This window comes from Pipistrellus hanaki, assembly GCF_964339955.1.
Source record: "Pipistrellus hanaki genome assembly, chromosome: 14".
Taxonomy (NCBI): Eukaryota; Metazoa; Chordata; class Mammalia; order Chiroptera; family Vespertilionidae; genus Pipistrellus; species Pipistrellus hanaki.
This window is the reverse complement of record NC_140516.1, coordinates 35,205,525-35,219,001: the sequence shown is the minus strand read 5'-3', so window position 1 is coordinate 35,219,001 and position 13,477 is coordinate 35,205,525.

The window sequence follows — 13,477 nt, the reverse complement described above, 5'->3', positions numbered from 1 at the left end:
AGGAGGTGGTGATAGGAAGCGAAGGGAAGATTAGGAAGTTAGAATCGCCCGCTAGGCTTTGAGGGAGAGGGAGGGGAGTCAGTATTGGGGAGGGAGAGTAGAGTGATTTGGTGGAGAGAGAGAGAAAACAGGGACACCCAGAGGGAGCCTGCATGAACTTATTTGCAATCGTGTAAATATAATTATTTCCCAGAAAAATCTTAGACTTTTGCTGTTTTATAATTTAACTGACAGTACGTTTTGTGGGCAGCACAGAATAAAGGCTAAGGGTCGGGTAGTGCAGTGGTTGGATCAGAGTCCCTCCTATTTTTTAGTAGCCCTGGTTTTCTCCTCTCTGAAGCAGAGAGTGATATGATTATGCATTCCTCATGCTCACATGAGACTAAGCTGGGGATTGGAGTGGGTGAGCAAGAAAATATCTCATGACGGTGGCTTGTGTTGCTTTTGGAAAATGCAGTAACCAATCCTGCTGGAGACAGGTGCCACTGGAATCCAGGCAACTGCCCTTCCCCATCCCACAGACTGCCCACCCCCACCACTTTGAAGCTAGCAGAAGTCTAGGCAGAGGAAGATGCTACTGACACAAATTTGCAAGAAATGACACGGGACAATGACTCCGTTATCACAAGGGGAAGACAGAGTGTCCAGGAGGTGGGGAATGGCAGTCACGAGACCAGCAGAAGGACTAGGAGACAATAAAGCCACCATTCAGGTTGCACAGTCAGAAGAAAATTCTGACTGTGATTTACTTTGTTGGAACCAGAGAAGCCTGTTCATAATTCTCTTGGCTGTATGCCTGGCTCTGTCAGCTCTTCTATCAATCCATTACCTGATGGCTAAGGTCAACGGCGATTCCCAACACACAGGGCTCAGCCATCTACGTCATTACAAAGGCTCCCAGCCCCGGGGGAGAAGTGGCTTCCAAGTTCCTTCTCTGTTCAGCACATTCTGAGTTACTGAGTTCTAAAGGTTTGACAACAGGTCAACCCAAACACCATTCACCAGTTGGCCCAGGTGCTGTTATGAGTTACAATATTTCCTCCGAGTCAGTTATTGTAAATAAGTGAATTCTCAGGATGTGTGCGCTTTTTGTGAGGTTATTAAGTTTTCAGCATGGATTTCTGATGAATTTTATACCTGCTGAGAGCATTGTGCTTGTGTGTGTGTGTGTGTGTGTGTGTGTGTGTGTCTATGTGTGTGTGTGTCTATGTGTGTGTGTGTGTGTGTATGTCTATGTGTGTGTGTGGTCCTATTAAGAGAAATCCACCAGCAGGGCCAGCTCCCTGGGTGCATGACCCATGAAGTCACCTAGGACACCACACTCAGAAGAGCCTCCCACTTGGCTTAATGCTCTACGAACACCACCCTGAAATTATTAATCATATTTGAACCAGGGTCCTCACATTTTTATTTTGCATTGGATTCCACAAAATATGTAGCCAGTCCTGGTCACTATGAAATACCAGGCTTGGTTCAAAAGGGCAAACAGGTGTTGTTGTTGTTGTTGCTCTTTAAAATGTTTAATTTGATAGTTACCGGTATTTTATTTTTTTAAATGCCTACCATTTAGGCGCATAGAAAACACATACCATTGCTTGTGAGAAATGTATATATCTTATGCTAATGCATATACAAAAGGTCTGAATCTTGAAGGAACAGCAGTCCATTAATGGTTTCGAAAGCGGGGAAAACTGTACTGTAGTTGGAGTGGTTTCTTCGGCTCAGGAGCATTAATGACCACGTCATCCCCTATGGTTAGAGGAAGTGAGAAAGAAATGGGACTAAATAGAGAAGATCAGTCAACAGTGTAGAGAAGAGAGAGGGGGATCTGGGGTGGGAGAGTGAAACTAACCAAGTATGGAGCCCAATGTCCTCTTTTGAGGCAAAGAAAACCATTTGCATGGCCGCCCCTTCTGGTGTCTGCGCTATCTGATGGCATTGACTTATTAGGAGACAGACTGTGCGCTCTCTTCACTGTGTGGTTTCTCATTTTTCTAGGTCTGAACTTGTTTTGCAACACCCGAGAAACATCTCAGCAATCTCTCGGCGATCTCTTTGGGTGACTGGGCTCGAAATAAAACCAACATGTACAGGTGGCTTTGATCCCTCTCTCTCCTTCTACTTGGAGTCATTTTACTATTTTTGCCTTAACCTGTAATAACACAGCTTAAAAATAAGTTAGCCTCTTTTCTTATTCTGTGCAAGTATATATTTTTCTCCCTACGTATTTAGCACTGCTATTTCCTTTTTGGGTCCCAGCCATTTCTTTCGCCTAGTTTTTCTCTTAAACAGATATGTGTTCATCAAAGAAATGATTCTGTTGCTTTAAGAGAGAGAGAAAAAAAAATGTTACACTTGGTCAGTCTGAAAATGGAACACCTGGCATCCATATTTAGAAATTTTAAAAACACACACACACACACACACACACACACACACACACACAAGCTCATGCACACACACCAGCCTTTAGCACTGGAGTGTGCAAAACATTACAGGAAGCTCATTGTTTAAAAGCAGTTGAGTCTGATCATCTATTTGTAACTTGATTGTTTGGAACTTGAAAGCACTTTTCCCCATAGAAGCAAAGCTATAAATGGCGCTATGGTCCCCAGGCTCAAAAGACTGTTGCAGCAACGTCTGGTGATGAAAATATAAAACAATTCTGTGGCAATCCAGCAATGGAGCCAAAGAGAAAAGCCAACCAAGGCAAGCATGTGTTTGCTTTGCGTGCTGGGCTTGAAGAGGAAAGGGTTTCATCTGAGCAGGCGGCTGGGGCCGCTGGAGATTTCCGAGGGGCCGTGGTCATTGCAGACACCCAGCCAGCCGCTTCGCCCCTCACGCAAGGCTACCCCGCACGGTGCTGGTGTGAGGCCTGTGTTTGAGTTCCGTTTTTGGCTCAGAATGCAAAGGAGAGCAAGCGAGGAAGGGACTTTTCCTGAGGCATCCAGAGTTTGGGGGGAGGGGAGGAGGGGTGAAAAAAGCTGGGTGAAGGGTGGTATCACAGCCCATATTGGAATAGAAACTCCCGTTTGAGCTCCCCTTGCCGCCTTCCCGTGTGCATGCAAAGCTCCAGCTCACAAGTCCTCTTCTCTGGGGAGCTGCTGTGTTTTCCTAACTCCCCACTAGCCACCAGCCCAGTGAAATATCCCTCTGTGGAAGCACACTTCCATGGCTTTGTAATTACGTATTTATGTGTCTTCCCCACTTGACTAGAACCACTCACAGGAAAAAATACTGTAAATTATTTTTTTCTTTCTTGATTATGGTAGGTATTACATATGTGTCCTTATCTCTCCATTGCCCCCCCCCCCCCCATGCCATTACCCCGCTGGTGTCTGTGTCCACTGGTTAGGCTTATATGCATGCACACAAGTCCTTTGGTTGATCTCTCCCCTTTATTCCCACCCTCCCCTACCTTCCTTCCAAGGTTTGAGCATCTGGTCAATGCTTCTCTGTCTCTGGATCTGTTTTTGTTCATCAGTTTATGTTGTTCATTATATTCCACAAATGAGTGAGATCATGTGATAGTTATCTTTCTCTGACTGACTTATTTGTTTAGCATAATGCTCTCCAGTTCCATCCATGCTGTTGCAAATTGTAAGATTTCCTTCTTTTTTACAGCAGTGTAGTATTCCATTGTGTAGATTTACCACAGTTTTCTAATCTACTTTTCTGCTGATTGGCACTTAGGCTGTTTCCAGATCTTAGCTATGGTGAATTGTGCTGCTATGAACATAGGGGGGCATATATCCTCTTCATTGGTGTTTTTAGTTTCTTGGGATATATTCCTAGAAGTGGGATCACTGAGTCAAATGGGAGTTCCATTTTTAGTTTTTTGAGGAAACTCCATACTGTGGAGTTGTCTCCATTGAGCTTCCAGCAATTTGTCAATTCCAGTTCGGGTTTTTCTACACCCTCTCTGGTTTCCTCCTGAGCCTGCTCCAGGAAGCCGCAATGACCTGTATTCACCTGTCTCTCCAAGCCTGTGGGAAGCGGTTTGCACTGTGTCCTTGCCTTTCCGACAGGTCAAACAAGATGTGTTGATTATTCACTCTGTTCGGCTTTTTGCTTGTTGTTAAAATGGAGTTGCAATTTTCAAGCACCTTACATGTGAGAAGCTGGCAACCTCAATGTTTTTGGCATTAATTTAGTTCCTGAGTTTAAATTGTAGTACATCTCACACTGCTTTTCACTTTATTTATTTTCAGGCGTCTTTTAATAGCTGCCAGATCTAATTCAGAAAGTATTATATATATATATGCCTAATATGCAAATTGTCCCCTCGGAAGTTCAACCAGGAGACCAGGAGTTCGATTGCTCACTATGACGTACAATGACCACCAGAGGGTGGTGAGGAACGAAGGAAGGCCCTGGCTGTCAGCTGGAAGGTCCCAATCAGCCCTGATTGCCTGCCAAGTCTAGGGACCCTACCTGTGCACAAATTTTGTACGCTGGGCCCCTAGTACATAAATAATATTCTAGTTTTGTGTTTGCTATAGATAAAGACCAAAGAAGTAGAATATAGTCCTTTTGTTGCGATGTTTATGATATGATATGCACCAGAAAAAAAATTTAGATTTGGCATATGGCTAACAGCCAAAACTGTGGTCCACCTACCAAGAGATAGAGGAAGTCAGTGTAGAGGTTGTGGACCAAAAGGGGCCACATTCTAACCTGATTAACTTAGGGAAGGCCTGCGTGGTAGCCTTGCAAACTCAGAGACCTCAAGTAACCACAAAGGATGGTCTGAAATGAAAACTTTTTAAATTATGGCAAAAACAGTCTATTGTGGGTAATCATGTCCTAGGCCAGTATCTTCCCTGACAAAGATCAACTTTGATCTTAACTGAGCTTACTGTCCTTTTGCATCTATGATAACATACCTTTGGAATGTCAGAGTAACTTGTAACTTCCCTTTTTCTGGACCCCTCAGGGCACAACCAACTGTGTCAGGGTTTCCAGGGCTAAGACCACAAATTCCCTCATTGTTATTGCTATTTGTTATTTGTATATGGTTACTTGTTAGTGTTAATTGTTGGCTGTTAACTGTTCTGTACCCACCTAAGTAAAAGAAACATGTCTTTCATTTTACTTTTTATCCAATCACAGAGGTTTTCACGCTGTGCTTTCTCCCACCTCCCTAATCCACCACCAATGGGTTTTATGTAACCCACTTACATCTCCTTGGATGGTAATTTATAAAAATAGGTGAAAAGCCGCCATTCTCCAGAGCATTATCTCAATGTAACCGTACAATCAATGGGTCCAGACTGCCTGTCACTATCTGAGCCCATTAAGTAGAGACATGAGCATTTATTCCAATAATGCAGGCAGTACGGGAGAGCAGCAGCTCACCCACAAAATCTGCTCTGCACCCCACCATAACCCAGGTGCTTATAATGGGTAGGAGGATAAAGATTACATGGGGAAGTAGGCAAAAAGATATGCCAAATAGACAGTTTATTGGTATGCAAAGGGCTGGGGGTCTTCAAAGGGCTGGTGATTCTGGTTTCTGCAACGAAGTTGCTAATCTTTTCAAAATAATCTGCATTCCCAGGTGCAACTCCCAGGCAGGTCAGAATGTGCCCTCTTTAATTAAAACAACCACAGTTAACAGAGCTTGATTAACATTTCTACAATTATAGCTGGTCCCCAATATTCTATTTCTGTCCCTGTCATTCACTCACTGCTATTTTTATCATCTTTTATCCCTGAGATTAGTTTTAGATGAAAAAAATCATTCTGCTGGATTGCTTTTTCTTCTGCCTTGAAAGCAGTTCTTGGGGATGGAATACAGCGAATGCAGGATCTAAAAAGAGGAATACATTAAATACAGCAGTAAGCTATCAGACTACAAAAAATAAACAGGAGAAAAATTAAAAAGAATTCCTGCAACCCAGTTAGGTTGGATAAGTCAAATCCAAAATACCCTCCTCATTGTTTTACCTTGGAGATGGATTCCCTAATTTGTTGAGTGTTGCTTTCTATTAATTGAGAATTGTCAGAAAGATTAAAACAGCACATTTCTTCAAATTCCTCACAACCATGGTTATGCCACCACAACAAATAACCTATTGCTGCCCAATTCTCTAGAACTGCCTCCCTGACCCGGCTTAGCTCTTGACTTATCCCCCAGATAGCCCTGGAAGTGACATTCAGGGTTTTTACCATGCCACAGCCAGCCAGGTCACTTCTGCATTAAGGGAGCCTACCATTACCAGCATTAAAAACATGGCTAAAGCAATATATTCACAGGGCTCTACATGGGGAGCTCATCTTTGCAGTCCGGTGCCATGGCTGCAAGAAGGTTTCTTTTGGCTTGTAACCTGAGATGTTTTGGGAGCATAAAGACTGCTAGTCATCCTAAAGAGCAAGGCCCCCTGTTCCTCCTGTTGGCAGGGATATCCTATCTAATAAAGAGGGAATATGCTAATTGACCATCATGCCATCACAAAAGATGGTGGCACCCACAGCCAATAAGGAAGGAATATGCTAATTTACTTCCCACCCTCAAAGATGACAATGCCCACAGCCACAAGATGGTGGCACCCAATCCCCTGCCACTCAGCCCCGCTGAAGTGGCAGGTGTGCTGAGCCTGCTTCCAGAGTCCCCCAGTTTCCTCAGCCCCCCCAGCCACTCAGGGCTGCCCGAGGCTCAGGTAACCAGGGCCGGCCAAGGCTTGTGCTGCTGGTAGTGGCAGCAGCAGAGGTGTGATGGGGTGTCGCCTTCCCCTGATCACTGGGTCGTCTCCTGCCCCTGAAGGCTCCCAGATTGTGAGAGGAGGCAGGTCAGGCTGAGGGATGCCCCACTTCAGTGCATGAATTTTCATGCACCGGGCCTCTAGTAAACTGTTATCCCACATTTCAGAAACCAATCAACCTGAAGCTTATTATGTCCATTACTATAAGGGAAGGAGAAATGATCAGAATAATTCATATTGTAGTTATTAAATAAAGACAATGAATAGAACACCCAGTAAAAAGTCATTCACCACAGAAAGTTACTGCAGTAACCTTTAGAGCAAACCTCCCTGCCCAAAATGAATAGAATGATTCTATAAATTAGCAATAGGTGTCCCGACTCCTGTTAGGCAAAATGTAAAGGTCCATCTGCGTAGGTTCCTCCATTGCCAGCTTCAGAGCAGTAAGGTGGTGAGATGCATGTCCCAGGGTCTCATCCATTTCTCCTGGTTGGCCCATCGTCCTTGCTCTGCTTGTCTGTCTTACTGCCTGCCACATCCCCCGTCAAGGATCTTGACTCTGAATTCTTTCATGGAAAAGGGGGATAGGCTGAGTTGTTTCCCTTTTGAAACAACTTCATGCTGAGGAGGGACAGAAGTTTTCTTTCAGAGTCAAGAGGTCCTTGCTCTCTGTCAGAGGGACGATGAGACCTGGACACGGGAGGAGGTGGCAATGGTGTCTAGAGATGTTATTCTCATGTGAGTAGGGCTTGTAACCTGTGGAGACAAACTGTTATAAAATTTAGTATCATTGGGCAAAAGTTAGGATGGCAAGTATTACAACAAATGGTCTGGTGGAAGGAAAAAACATTTCAGTTCTTATAATTCCCCATTGAAACACAATGCCTTCCCCCTCCCCACCAAAACCACCCTTATTTTTATTAAAGAGCCAAATTAAGACCAATTTATTTACAATTTAGCCTAATTGTTTGCATGAACACAATAAGAATAACAGCTGATCATATAGGCTTTTTTTTTTTTTTTTTTTTTTTTTTTTGTATGTGCTTTGCTGGAATCTCATGATCAAGCTTTAATTAGTCCCACGGGGCAAAGCAGCCAAACCACATAGCTGCCATCAGGTTTGCCTGCAATACCCATAGACTTGGATGACTTCTTCAAGTTGAGGTCCTCAATGATGTCTTGAGGCTCTTTCTGGCCATCTCTCAGGAAGCAACCTTCGTTCCTTACCTGGAAAGACTGCCATGAACCACATGACCAATCAAGGGACCAGGCTTTCTCCAAGGCGCTCTTATTGGCTTCATTCCTTAAAATCATGTTCGGGCATTTAATTATCACTGAAAAGCTGTACCATAAACCTTCAGGTTGTTAGGGGCAGAAATAGACTATTGGGGCCCAGCTACAATGAGAAGAAATATTAATCATGATGGTTCTGTTCTAATTAGAGAAAGCATATTCTGCTGAAACCGGTTTGGCTCAGTGGATAGAGCATTGGCCTGCAGACTAAAAGGTCCCAGGTTTGATTCCGATCAAGGGCATGTACCTTGGTTGTGGGCACATCCCCAGTAGAGGGGTGGGCAGGAGGCGGCTGATGGATGTTTCTGGCTCTCTAACTCTCTCCCTTCTTCTCTGTAAAAAAATCAATAAAATATATTTTAAAAAGAGAGAGAAAAAGCATATTCTAACCTGGCTGAGAGCTGTACTTCCTGCGACATGGGAGCTGACATCGGAATGCAGTCATCCTCCTTTCCCAAGAACAGCTTATCACTATGAAAAGATTTACAATCTTGTTGCTGAAACCATCTCATCCTGGAGGCACCCGCTCTTTACCACCACCAGCCCCTATTGCCTGTAATCTGGGCCTGGGGCACCTGAAGGCGCCAGCCTTCTGCGACCCCCTTACCACCACTCCTCCCCCCAGCCCTCCAGCCCGCATGCTGTGTAACCTGCAATGATAACACTGTGCCTACTTTCCCATGCCTGTAATTCCTACTTTCCCACGTAATCTCTGTCCTCCTACCCAATATAAGCGGCTGGCTTATGAAGAGGGGAGAGCAGATTTTTGTGGATGACCTGCTGCTCTCCCAATCTGCCGGCATTATTAGAATAAATGCTCATATAGTATTCAACTCTGACTCTGCTCAATTGGCTGAAGTAGTGACACGCAGCCCGGACCCCTTGGTTATCCGGTTACATCACCTGGTGACTCTGATGGGATGTAAGCGAGGCACCACTCTGGGGTAAGTACCGGGGATCTCACTTGCTGCCTGGACCGGGGTCCTGGGGCTGAGACCTGGACTCTTTTATCCAAAGCATGGCCCGGAATTTTTCTGTTTTGAAACCCAGCCCCAGCCTCAGCAATCCCCATCATCTCACCTAAGGTGTGAGTTGAATCAAGCGTTTCTGTAAGACAGGAGGAGGAAGCAGGTGAGCCTGATCAGGTGCTGGTGGCAAGAGACCTCCAGCAGCCCTTGCCTGGTCTCTGAGTCCTATTCTGATGCAATCTGGGACGAGAGGCATTGCTCTGCTTCGGCAGTTTTATAAACTCAGAGCATTCTGAGGTCCCTGTGGCTGGACAGACAAGGAGCAGAGTGTGAAGCGCTTGTCTGTGGGTTGTGTGCATCTGTAAATGTTGCACATAGGGTGTCTTTGTTGATTGTTGTTTTGTGTCTCTCTGTTGTTTGGTTTAATGTATTTAAAAATGGGGGTGTATCCCACTTTGCTGTGGGGCCCCAGCTGCTTGTGGCAGACTTAACCTGTGGCAGGGATTGCAGGAACTTCCCAGCAGCTGCTGAGTTCTGAATCTTGGGGACCCTCCTTGCTCTCCCTCTCAAGGCATCAGCCGCCTGGAGTTTAGCTAGGGAGAGCTTTGCCTGTCTGTAATGTAAGTGGGTTAAGGATGTTCCTTGCTTGCTTTCACATCTTTTGAGGACTTAGTTTACTCTTCACCCTTCTATGAACACAGGGAGTCCTCTGTTTCTGCTGTCTGAGCTTTGGGCCTCTCAGAACCAAAGGCCACTTGCTGTTCAGGGTTAGTGTAAAATAAGATTCTAAGGCTAATGTCCCAGTCCCTCCTTCTGGGAGTGCTCACCCATTTGGGGTTGTTTTTGTTCCTATTTTGAAATACGATAAGATCTCTTCTTATATGCAAGGTTTCGTGTTGTTACAGTCTACTCCAAAGGACAATTATGGGAAATAAGCCTAAACCCCCAGAGTTTTTCTCCTAGAAGGGCCAGATTTACAAAAGTGCCCTCAGGCTGGGGGCACTCCCACTTTGTAAAGAAAAAGAAGCCTTCGTTAACAAAACATTGAGGTTATGCTAGTTGAAATAGTGAAATTATTAAATAGGTATTTTGAAATAAATTGATACTGAAATATTGATTAATCTCAGTTTGCCTAGTTTTGATCTCATTACAGAAAGGCTCAGGGTGAGTTGCTGTGAACTAGGTTTTGTGTGTTGGCCTATAAGAGGGTACCTGTGTCTCTTGTAGACTCTGTCTCTTCCTGCCAGACAGGATCCCTGCTGAATTTCACAACCAGGCTTTAACTGTGTGCTTCTTCCCAGCTCTGGTGGGTACCCTGGGCTTGGGATCCTGGTTTGAAGATGAGACCCCGCACTTCTTGGAGGAAATTTTGCAGCTGAGATATGTCTCCAGAATCCCAGGCACCAGCATCTCTGCCCTTCCGACGAGTCTTTCTTTAAATCATTGCTTATAAGACTTCTCTTCAGCTAGTCTTCAGTTGGTTATTCAGGGTGGCTGCTCTATCTTTTAGTTATAATTCCAGTTTGATCCTGGGAGGAGGTGAGTGAAACATCCAACTACTCTGCAACCATCCTGGATAAAAATACCTTCTTTTAAAAAAATGCTTTCAAGAGAGCATTCTCAGAAACCAGCCTTAACCAGCCTTAGTTCTATATTTCTGGGCCAGCTTGCTCTAATCATTGCTATCTCTTGGTCTCAGTAGAAATAGCTCACGGTGCTCTGTAAAGTCAAGAACAAGGGAAAAGAAGATTCACAGGCAGCACCCTGAAGGCAGAAGGGGGCCCAGGCCAAGCCATCCGCTCCTGGCCAGCCCAATTAGTAAGGGGGAGGGATTTTCTTCTCCTTGGGAGAGGCCAGGCAGTGAGTTAAAGAAAACATGTGCATCTTTATCAATTTGGGGTTTCAAGTAGTTGTAACATATGTGTTTGTACCCGAGTTCCTACCTTCAGGGGTGGGAGCACAATAGGAGAACTCAGAAAGCAGAGCTGGATGGAGAGACCAACCTCTGGGAAGACCAACCTGAGTTGGCTGAGGGACGCTCTTAACATGTTTTCTTATGGCGTGGGCCATTTTAGCCTGTTGATCATTTTTGTAAGTGCTGGGGATATTTCAGGAAACAATGTAATGCTCAGAACAAAAATACAGAGTTATGTGTATTCTTTTAGGAGCTGCTCATGACACTTGCTAAGAAATCAAGATCAGATAGCCCAGAAGTGTGACTCAGTGGTTGAGTATCAACTTATGAACCCAGAGGTTCGATTCCCAGTCAGGGCGCATGCTCAGGTTATATGGGCAGGAGGCAGCCAACCAATGATTCTCTCTCATCATTGGTGTTTCTATCTTTCGCCTTCACTCTTCCTCTCTGAAATCAATAAAAAATATATATATTTAAAAAAGAGGGAGAGAGAGAGAGAGAGAGAGAGAGAGAGAGAGAGAGAGAGAGAGAGAGAAAAGATCCAATAAATGCCTTGGGGGCTGAGGCCCTGAGGACCCTGAAGACACATGGCCCTCAACCAGTCCACCAACACATACATGCTTCAACTTCCCTGCAGAGCGCTCCAAGGGAGAAAGCCAATGAAATCTACAACAAATCACTGGACTCCTGCAGCAGGAAGGTGATGAGTCTGACTAGTATGGCTAAATGATTTCCCCCACCAATGTATTCTCAGAAAGGGATGAAGGTTCCCTCCCATGACCAGGGTGGACATGCTGGAGAAAGGCTGGGTGATACTCTTTGCAGTTCATTTTAAATGAGAGGAATGCTGCAGTTCTAAAGATAAGAAGAAAATATTTTGAGTAAACTTTTGAAGGTGGAGAAAGAAAGATCGGGCTGGGAGGGCCTCAGTCACGGGCACGTCCCTCACTGGGTACTCTCTGGTTGCATGTTGTAAAGCTCCTTACTTCTGCCACCTGATCTTCCAGTTCTTCAGTGTTTGATGTGGAAAGCATGTTGTTGATAGAGAATGGAGGGGTGTACAGAGGCTTTCTTCAAACAACACAGCTCGGCAGAGACTATCAAGTTCAGGTTGAATTGAGCTGAATACTTAAATATATTGACATTCCATCCTTTCTCTCTCTCTAAAAGGGAGAGAGAGGAGAGAGGGAGGGAGATGGAAAGAGGGAAAGGGAAGGGGGAGAGGGAAGGGGGAGAGAGAGCTTTCTTGGCCTCATAGTTATTTATGGTGGATGAGAGAATGTGCAGTTATTCAAAAGTTCATCAAGTTTAGTTGAGGTCCCAGGGAGCAGGGAGAGGCTGGGCAGCAGCGTAAACATGATAAGAAGGAGGTTTTATTGAGATCACTCTGCCAGAAATTTGTATTCTTCTGTGAGTGGTATTTGTGCCCTTGAGCCCAGGATAAGGTCAGGGGTGGGACCAAACAGCTAGATAAGGCAGAAACCAGTACACCTACCCCACCCCTTACGTACATACACCCTCTACCTCCATAGAACTGGTTTCTCTTTTGTTGCAATAATATGTTTGGCAACAATCAATCTCTTCAAAATTTTTATTTTATACTGTACAGAAAAGAAAAAGAACCCAACAAACTTAAAACTCCAATTACTTGTGTCTCTTGGTGTTCAGGTCTAATTCTTGCCATGATGTTTGTATATAGTCATCGGTGTGAATCCACTACATTGTGTTCTAGCTTTTCACTCACTATGCTTTGTCTTTACATTCCCATGTGTGATAGTTATGTTCACTAAAAGTCCCAGGCATGTAGGCCACATACACTGCCACTTTTATTAGCTACCAACGCCTAGCCATCCTCCAACTGTTGGATTTGCAACGTTAGGGTAAACCTTTGCAGTTTTGAATAGGGGTGGCAGGCACCCCTGGGTGTCTTGTCTGAGAAAGGTATGCGATCTGAGCTAAACAGGAACATGTTTCAACTCCCACCCTGTTTGCAGAGTTTGAAAAGTTTAGGCCCAGAAGAAATGAAATTAGCTGGGAGGTTTGGGCTGCTTACGATTTTATAACAGGTTATAGGTTTAAAGTCCAAAAGGGCTCGCATTTATACCCCACGTTTGACGTCTCAGACCTCAATCCAGAGGAGAGCGAGCTGAGCCGACTTTCCTACACCCCAACACACGACAGTGATATGAGGACTCAGGAGGCCTGGCCCAGCCCTCTCCACCACGGTGTGTGCGAACAGAGGTACCAGCCACACCGGCATCTGTAGCTGCTAACCTTCTTTCTCTGGATCTTCTGGAGTGGAACAGAGGTGCCCCCGCAGCCCACTATTGCAGAATAACAAGTGGGTTGGCTACAGAAGCTGCTGGGAGTGGCAAGAAGAATGAATGGTGAGCAGCAGTGCTGTGTGAGGCCCAGCAGGACCTTGGGGAATTCAGAAAGGAGAAGCACAGATGGAGCGGACATAGCCAGGAGCCAGCTAGAAGGATGTGATCTCCATCCTGTTGGCTAATAGATGACGCTGATGCCCATCTGCCAAGAACCTGAACTGAATTCTTCAGATTCTTGAGAGCTGGGCGATTGGGGGAGTGAGAATGTCC